Below are 7358 nucleotides of genomic sequence, written 5' to 3'. Positions count from 1 at the left end.
AGGGGATTAGCGCGCACGCAGATCCCCACTATCAGAAATGATGCTATCCAGTTATCCACATTTGGGATAATGGAGGAGGTCAAGCCCACCTAAGTGCAATGGAAAGCCCTCACCCCTGAGGAACCGCCTTATTGATCACGGTTCACCTCCTAGCCAGGTAAGTATGCTTATCCACCACCATTTTTCCCAATATATCCCGTACAACACTACTCTTTACCTCTAACAACAGATTTAAGTTTCAACGTGTTAATACTTCGTTATATCAAATTCACGAAAAAACTCGTAAAATGAAATAATTTATTTTATTTCTACATTATATAATTTAAAAAACAGGTCCATACGTGTAAAAGCAAAAATGATTCTAGGCAAATAAACGTATTAACCGGATTTTATCCCTCAGTGTCTCTATCTAACGGCAAGAAGCAACATGATAATACGGAAGGAAAGGAAAGGAAAAAAGAAAGAGGGGAAATTTATCTTTTTCTCTTCTTAATATCAAGGAAAACTATTTTTTTTTTATTATCCCAATAACAATTCGTTTTGTCGAAATATAAAAATATAGCAAAAACTCCAGATAATATCAAAATTGGATGGCGCATTGTAAATATCTATTTTAACTTTAAAGGATAAGTATTTATAATTATTTAACAAAATCGTTTCTATTAATATGGGTTTCCCAGTTTATTCAGTCATTTATATTCGTTTATCTGTTACTTCCCAAGAATGATGGCTTCTGGTGGAGACTTTAAGATGTGGGACTTTTTTAATGACCGATAATAGGGACGGGACAGATTTTAAGCTAGTGGGGAAATCCAGTCCCAAAATAGATTTTCATTTTCTTAAAAAAGGTAAATCTGTATAATAAAAAAAGTACTTTGATAAAATATTTTGAAATTATTAAAATAAGTCCATAGAAATCCTATCTGCGTCCCTGGCCAACCCCGAATTTTAAATGAAAACAATATTTTTGTAGGACTAATTCAAGCAGAATTTTAGTGTTCAGAACAAAATAGTTCTATTCAAATTACCCCAACAACAACTAATTGAATTAATTGTTCCATTGAAATTCTCAAATGGAGAGACGTAGCTCAATGGACAACGCACTGAGGAGAAATTATTCTCTGAAATTCAATATGAGTAGGTTAGTGCCCGGTCGTTCCTAGAGAAGGAAATAAACTTCATGTATATAGACTTAAAATAAAATTTCTAGGTCAATGGAGTAAATATAATATTATAATGTTTACTTAACTTAAATGGTACAGCTCCATCTGACTAATTAAAGGAGCATTAAAAAAAAAATTAATGGTAGAGCTGTATAAAATATACACTCCCTTTCTGTAAAAATGACGTGATAATCCTGACAATTCGATGAATATTTGGGAGAAGAACAGCTTATTCGTTATATTAGATTTACTGAGAAGGAAATAAACACAAATCCCACCCCATACCTAGCTCGGACATTAACAGTAAGGAACTACTCCAATTTCGATCCTACATTCTACTCTGACTTTAACAAGGACTTACCCTTTATAACTCCCTAAACAATCTTTTTTTGTTAATCTACATCAATTTTTTTGAGCACTATTTATGTTTGTTTTAAAAATAAAAAAAAACAGCTTTGGGAATATAAAAACATACACTTCAGATTGCTGACTAGAAAAAAATATCACTCGTATTCATAACATAATTTATACAACTCTAGTAATATTGGTAAAAAGTCTAAGAACAGCTGCTACAAAGGAAGGGTTATTAAATTCTTCCTCTATCCATCTGTGTAGTAAATTTTGTTAAAAACACATTGTAAAATGATAGAATGCCTCACATACTGCATTAATATAATTATGTATAATATTCTCTATGCAATATTAATATTCCAAATATAAAAGGGTTTACTCCCTATAACTCAATTTCTCTACTCCAAAACACATTCATTAAGATCAGATAATATTAACAAGATTGTTCTCATCCATGAACAGTAGTAATCTTTAGATACTGATTATTAACAAATTAAAATTATACCTCTTCTACTCAGTGCAGTGCTGTAATCACGATTATATTATTGATTTTAAAAACGAGTTGGATGCCTTTTCATTTACGTGCCGATAAATACAACTATTGAAAGCGTTATTAACGGGAGGACCAACACCCCCATCCCCACAGTTAGTACAGCACTTTAATTTTAAAGTAGAGTAATTATAAGTTTAAGGGGATTAGCGCGCACGCAGATCCCCACTATCAGAAATGATGCTATCCAGTTATCCACATTTGGGATAATGGAGGAGGTCAAGCCCACCTAAGTGCAATGGAAAGCCCTCACCCCTGAGGAACCGCCTTATTGATCACGGTTCACCTCCTAGCCAGGTAAGTATGCTAACCATCAACATTTTTTCAATATATTCCATACAATACTACTTTTACATCTAACAACAGATTTAAGTTTCAACGTGTAAATACCCTTTTTATGGTATTCATAAATAAACTCGTAAAATGAAATAATTTATTTTATTTCTAGATTATATAATTTAAAAGTCAAATCCCATAGCTGCTTTAAAGAAAGTAAGGAACACAATTCTTCATTTACGCATCTGTGTTGTAAATTTGATTAAAAATACATAATAAAATTTATAACTCCTAAATAATATTATTTGTATAATTCTTCATCAATTTTTTTGAGCCACTGTTATTTAAAAATATAAAATAACACAATTTCTCCATAAAAACTCATTATTGATTAAGAGGCAAATAATATTAAAAAAATATCACTGTTCTCATCAATGAACAGTAATTTCTAGAGCCTGATTATTAATTATATAAAAAGTCTGATTGTCCTACACTCGTGTACGATACAAGCTGCTACAAGAATAAAAACAACAATATTATTTTTCCAACATGATTATATATTTTTGGTAACAAAATTATCAGTGATGCAAATTTAGTGCCGTAATCCTGGTTATATAATTATGTATAATATTCCCCTTTCTATATATAATTACAATAATAAAAGTTGGACTCCCTATAACTCAATGCCTCTTCATTATTAAGATGCCGATGATAACTATTGAAAATTGTTATCATCCAGGAACAGGTAATACGCTTGGAAATCTGTAGAATATAAATACCTTATAAAACAATTTTTAAATGACAAATTTCATTAATTATTTTTTAAAAAACGTATTATTGTTTTTGACTTATGAGATATTTTGGGGGATAAAAGTGCTTACGTAAGTATGGTGTATTATAATAACTCGATATAACTCAATCTGCCTCATTAAGCTCACGGCAAGTTATAAAATTTCTAAAGTGATTAATATATTTTAAGGGGATTAGCGCGCACGCAGATCCCCACTATCAGAAATGATGCTATCCAGTTATCCACATTTGGGATAATGGAGGAGGTCAAGCCCACCTAAGTGCAATGGAAAGCCCTCACCCCTGAGGAACCGCCTTATTGATCACGGTTCACCTCCTAGCCAGGTAAGTATGCCTAACCACCACCATTTTTTCCAATATATTCCATACAACACTACTTTTTACATCTAACAACAGATTTAAGTTTCAACGTGTTAATACTACTTTTTATGGTATTCATAAATAAACTCGTAAAATGAAATAATTCCAGTAAAGTTCAACATTATATAATTTAAAAAACAGATCCATGCTTATACAAACAAAAAGGATTATAGGCAAGTAAACGTATTAACTGGATTTAATCCCTCAGTGTCTCTATCTAACGCTCAGAAGAAACATTATAAATTATAATATGGAAGCAGAAGAAAAAGGAAAGAAAATTTCTTTTTGTTTTTAACATAGAAAAAGAAACACTTCATATTGTTGTCAGCTATCGATTGTTCCATTTCTTCACCCCTTATCAGTTTATTAACGTTGATTCCTTGAATTAGAATTATTTCTTTATTTAAATAATAATTACATGGTTTTGGAAAGATTTGGTAGTTTTAGGGGTTATTTTATCTAATAGATCATGGTAAAAAAGACAATTAGATTCCAAAATAATGTATCTAGCTTCAATATTAAGGAAGTTATGACCAATTTATGATCGAAATTTTACACCGTTTATTTGTTGTGTTTATGTAATTAACTACAATTTAACAAAGAGGTTAAAAATTAAGACAAAGTACTTTCATATTGCACAGTAATAAAGATTGCAAGTGCTATTGTCGTTTTAAAATTAATAACCATCGCATAAACAGATTTATTCAAAACTTTACATGATACTAAAAATATAAATATTTTACAGTCCATTATAACTTTTTTTTATCCATTACACTTTATATGTAATTTTGAAAGCTATTTTGAGATGACTTATTTTTCATCGAATAGTTCGATTAAACGAAGCAACGGATTAAAAAAAATAGACTGGTGGAAATATTACGAATTTGTCTATATTAAATATAAATGACTTCAAATTGATTTCTCCAATTTAAGTTATAAATAACCAACATTTCTACGGGGATCCCCTAAACACTTATTACTTCCAAGCACGCCTCATACTAGATGTTACCTCTCCTAAAATAGGCATTTTGTGACATACCTACAAACTCATTCCTGTATTTTGTTGTCAATTTTGTTTGTTTCTTTCGCCCTTATAAGTTTTATTTAACGTTCTTTATTTGATAATAATGAAAAGGTTAGAACTTGTGATGGGACGATAAATCGGACTCGCGTGTTTTTTTCTGGAATCGGGATCTGAAAAAAAATATTTAATTTGCAATTCCAATTCCTATTTATTACTTTTCCAAGTTATCAAAAAATAGGTCCCCAAATTAAGGAATTTGTACTTCTTATTAGAAAGTTTAATATTTGATTTTTTTTTCAAAAAAATATATTTTAATTATTTTTCAAAAATATATATTTTAATATTTTTTCAAAAAAATTTATATTAACAATTTAATTTTGAAATTTTTAATTTTTTGTGAGTAGTTGTAGATATTTGAAAAGATTTATATCAAATTGTATATTTGAAATTTTTTTCCAAAAATAAACTCCCCTGATAGAAAAATTGTATTTTTAACAATTATTTAAAATATTAAAGAATCGAAATCGGTATTGCTAATTTTTACTAGAATCGCATCGGAATCGGCATAGACTTTTCTTAATTGTTCCATCACTAGTTTCGACCCAATTGTTATTTGCCAAATGGTCTTGGTCTTTGTTTTTCCATTTACTTTTGAGGAAGGAAATGTTGAAAAATTGTGAACAGAGCATCAAATTTTCCTTTTTCATTAATGATCAAAAAATTATTATCTATTATTTTTATAAAGGTAATCTTTGAAATTTAAGATTTGCAATAGTGTCAGCGATGGTTCCAATTTGGTCACATTAGACAAAATTGCCCCAGCTATAAACTCCAAATAGTGGATTATTAACCATCCTTAATCCAGAAGGAGTAAATAAATCAGTGCTTCAAACCAATAACGACGATTGAAGAGAAAGACTGTGACGTTAATAACGGTAATAGTTTGATCACCCACTTCACTTTAGATATGTCTAAGGATGACCAAATCGATATTTACTCCACCATCCCTTTTAAAATATCTTCTTCCAAGGATCTAGCTGTCACAACGGGAAGAATAAACAAAGCGGCCTTCCGACTGTAAAAATGAAACAACCTATGAGGCTAGTTCCATGGAAGTAAGTAACCACCTGATAGCCAATGATGTAAATCCGCTATGTTTTTAGCGTTTATTTGAAATTGGTAGTATAAAGAAGGAATTTTGTTTTCCTTAGCAGTTGGCATTATTATTTAATTCCTGAGTTCAATCATATTCAAAACCTGTTTGAACATTTGTGTTAGCTCATAAAAGACGGAGCTTAATCCTGAAGATTTATTGCGGAGTTATAATTTTAAGTCCTTGTTGGACTAAGAGTAGAATTGGGGATAGCCATTGGAGTAATTCTAGCAAATGCCCTTGATTATATCCTTTTCTCCTTTCTCTCTTGTCAAAGCTGATTCCATTTTTTTTATCTATATATAAACACGCTGCAAAGTCTCAAATTGAAATTTAATCTGTCCTGAGGATTAAAATTCCTAATGAACACTGATATAATTGTGTTGTTTGATACACTATATATCTTAGGGGAAAAAATGGGGTGTACGATGTTATTATTCATACTTTTCGTTGTTTTATAGTGACTTAATGAATTCGAAAGTTTTTATCAAAAATAAAATGTCCCTAAGTGTAGAATTGTGGTACTGTGACGGAAAACTTTTAGAGGCCATGTGCAAATTTTTGAACACTTGTAATGACTGTGTAGAAATATAGGCTCAAATGATGATGATCCTGAATATTTTAGTTCCAAACTCTTGTCTATAATGTCAAGCAGACTTATTATAATTGCAGGAGATTTTAATGTCAAGCTTAAATTAAGAAGGGATTCAAAAGCTCTTAACTCGAAAATTTACTCCTTTGGTTTTTCCCGACACTGGTAGTCACGCAAAAAAAATATACACATACTTTATCCTTCTTAAGATAAACTTTCCTCCTGTATAGATCTTGTCCTATTCAAAGGTTTCTTAAAATAATCTTTGAAGTTGGTGATATAACACATGATTTATGCAACTCAAGTAATATTGGTAAAAAGGCTAAGAATAGCTGCTGTAAAGGATAAACAATTATTCATATAGGAATCTGTCGTAACTTTGATTAAAAATACATCATAAAATTATAGAATACTTACATACTGCATTAATATAATTACGTATAATATTCTTATATAAGGTTTTACTCCCTTCAATAAACACAATAACACAATTTCTCAACTCCAAAACTCATTAAGAGGTAGATAATATTAACAAGAGTTTTCTCATTGATGAACATTAATCTTTAGAGCATGATTATTTAATAATTAATTGATTCGTGTAAAATACAAGAATGAAAATAAATATTCCATTTTTCACCATTAATAAATATTTTGTCTACCATAATTATCAGAGATGCATATTCAGTTGTGTAATCCCGATTATGTTATTGGTTATCGAACACCCCTAAAAAGAATAACACTTCATTATGCCTCTTCATTAATTTGTCGAAAAGTATAATTTACATCTATTGAAAACATAAGAAATGCAGCACTTCAAATAAATACGACATTGTCATCAACTAAATCTTGATAAAACCCCTATGATGATTAATACATTTTTAGGGGATTAGCGCGCACGCAGATCCCCACTATCAGAAATGATGCTATCCAGTTATCCACATTTGGGATAATGGAGGAGGTCAAGCCCACCTAAGTGCAATGGAAAGCCCTCACCCCTGAGGAACCGCCTTATTGATCACGGTTCACCTCCTAGCCAGGTAAGTATGCTTATCCACCAACATTTTTTCCAATATATTCCA

At 30.5% G+C, this 7358-nt stretch overlaps 4 non-coding genes across 4 annotated transcripts; all 4 read right to left on the bottom strand.

Annotated features, from left to right (window-relative positions):
* LOC121117031 (U1 spliceosomal RNA) lies at positions 1 to 165 on the bottom strand. The gene has a single exon (XR_005864024.1). It is a non-coding gene; the product is annotated as a U1 spliceosomal RNA (small nuclear RNA).
* Positions 166 to 2204: 2039 nt separating this feature from the next.
* On the bottom strand, positions 2205 to 2369 carry LOC121117045 (U1 spliceosomal RNA). The gene has a single exon (XR_005864036.1). It is a non-coding gene; the product is annotated as a U1 spliceosomal RNA (small nuclear RNA).
* Positions 2370 to 3317: 948 nt separating this feature from the next.
* On the bottom strand, positions 3318 to 3482 carry LOC121117044 (U1 spliceosomal RNA). Its single transcript, XR_005864035.1, has one exon. It is a non-coding gene; the product is annotated as a U1 spliceosomal RNA (small nuclear RNA).
* Positions 3483 to 7159: 3677 nt separating this feature from the next.
* LOC121117043 (U1 spliceosomal RNA) lies at positions 7160 to 7324 on the bottom strand. The gene has a single exon (XR_005864034.1). It is a non-coding gene; the product is annotated as a U1 spliceosomal RNA (small nuclear RNA).
* Between the last annotated feature and the right edge of the window lie 34 nt (positions 7325 to 7358).

Source organism: Lepeophtheirus salmonis, chromosome 4 (assembly GCF_016086655.4).
Source record: "Lepeophtheirus salmonis chromosome 4, UVic_Lsal_1.4, whole genome shotgun sequence".
NCBI classification, from domain to species: Eukaryota; Metazoa; Arthropoda; class Copepoda; order Siphonostomatoida; family Caligidae; genus Lepeophtheirus; species Lepeophtheirus salmonis.
Note: the sequence above shows the minus strand (reverse complement) of the source record. Positions and strands in the feature narration are given on the sequence as shown.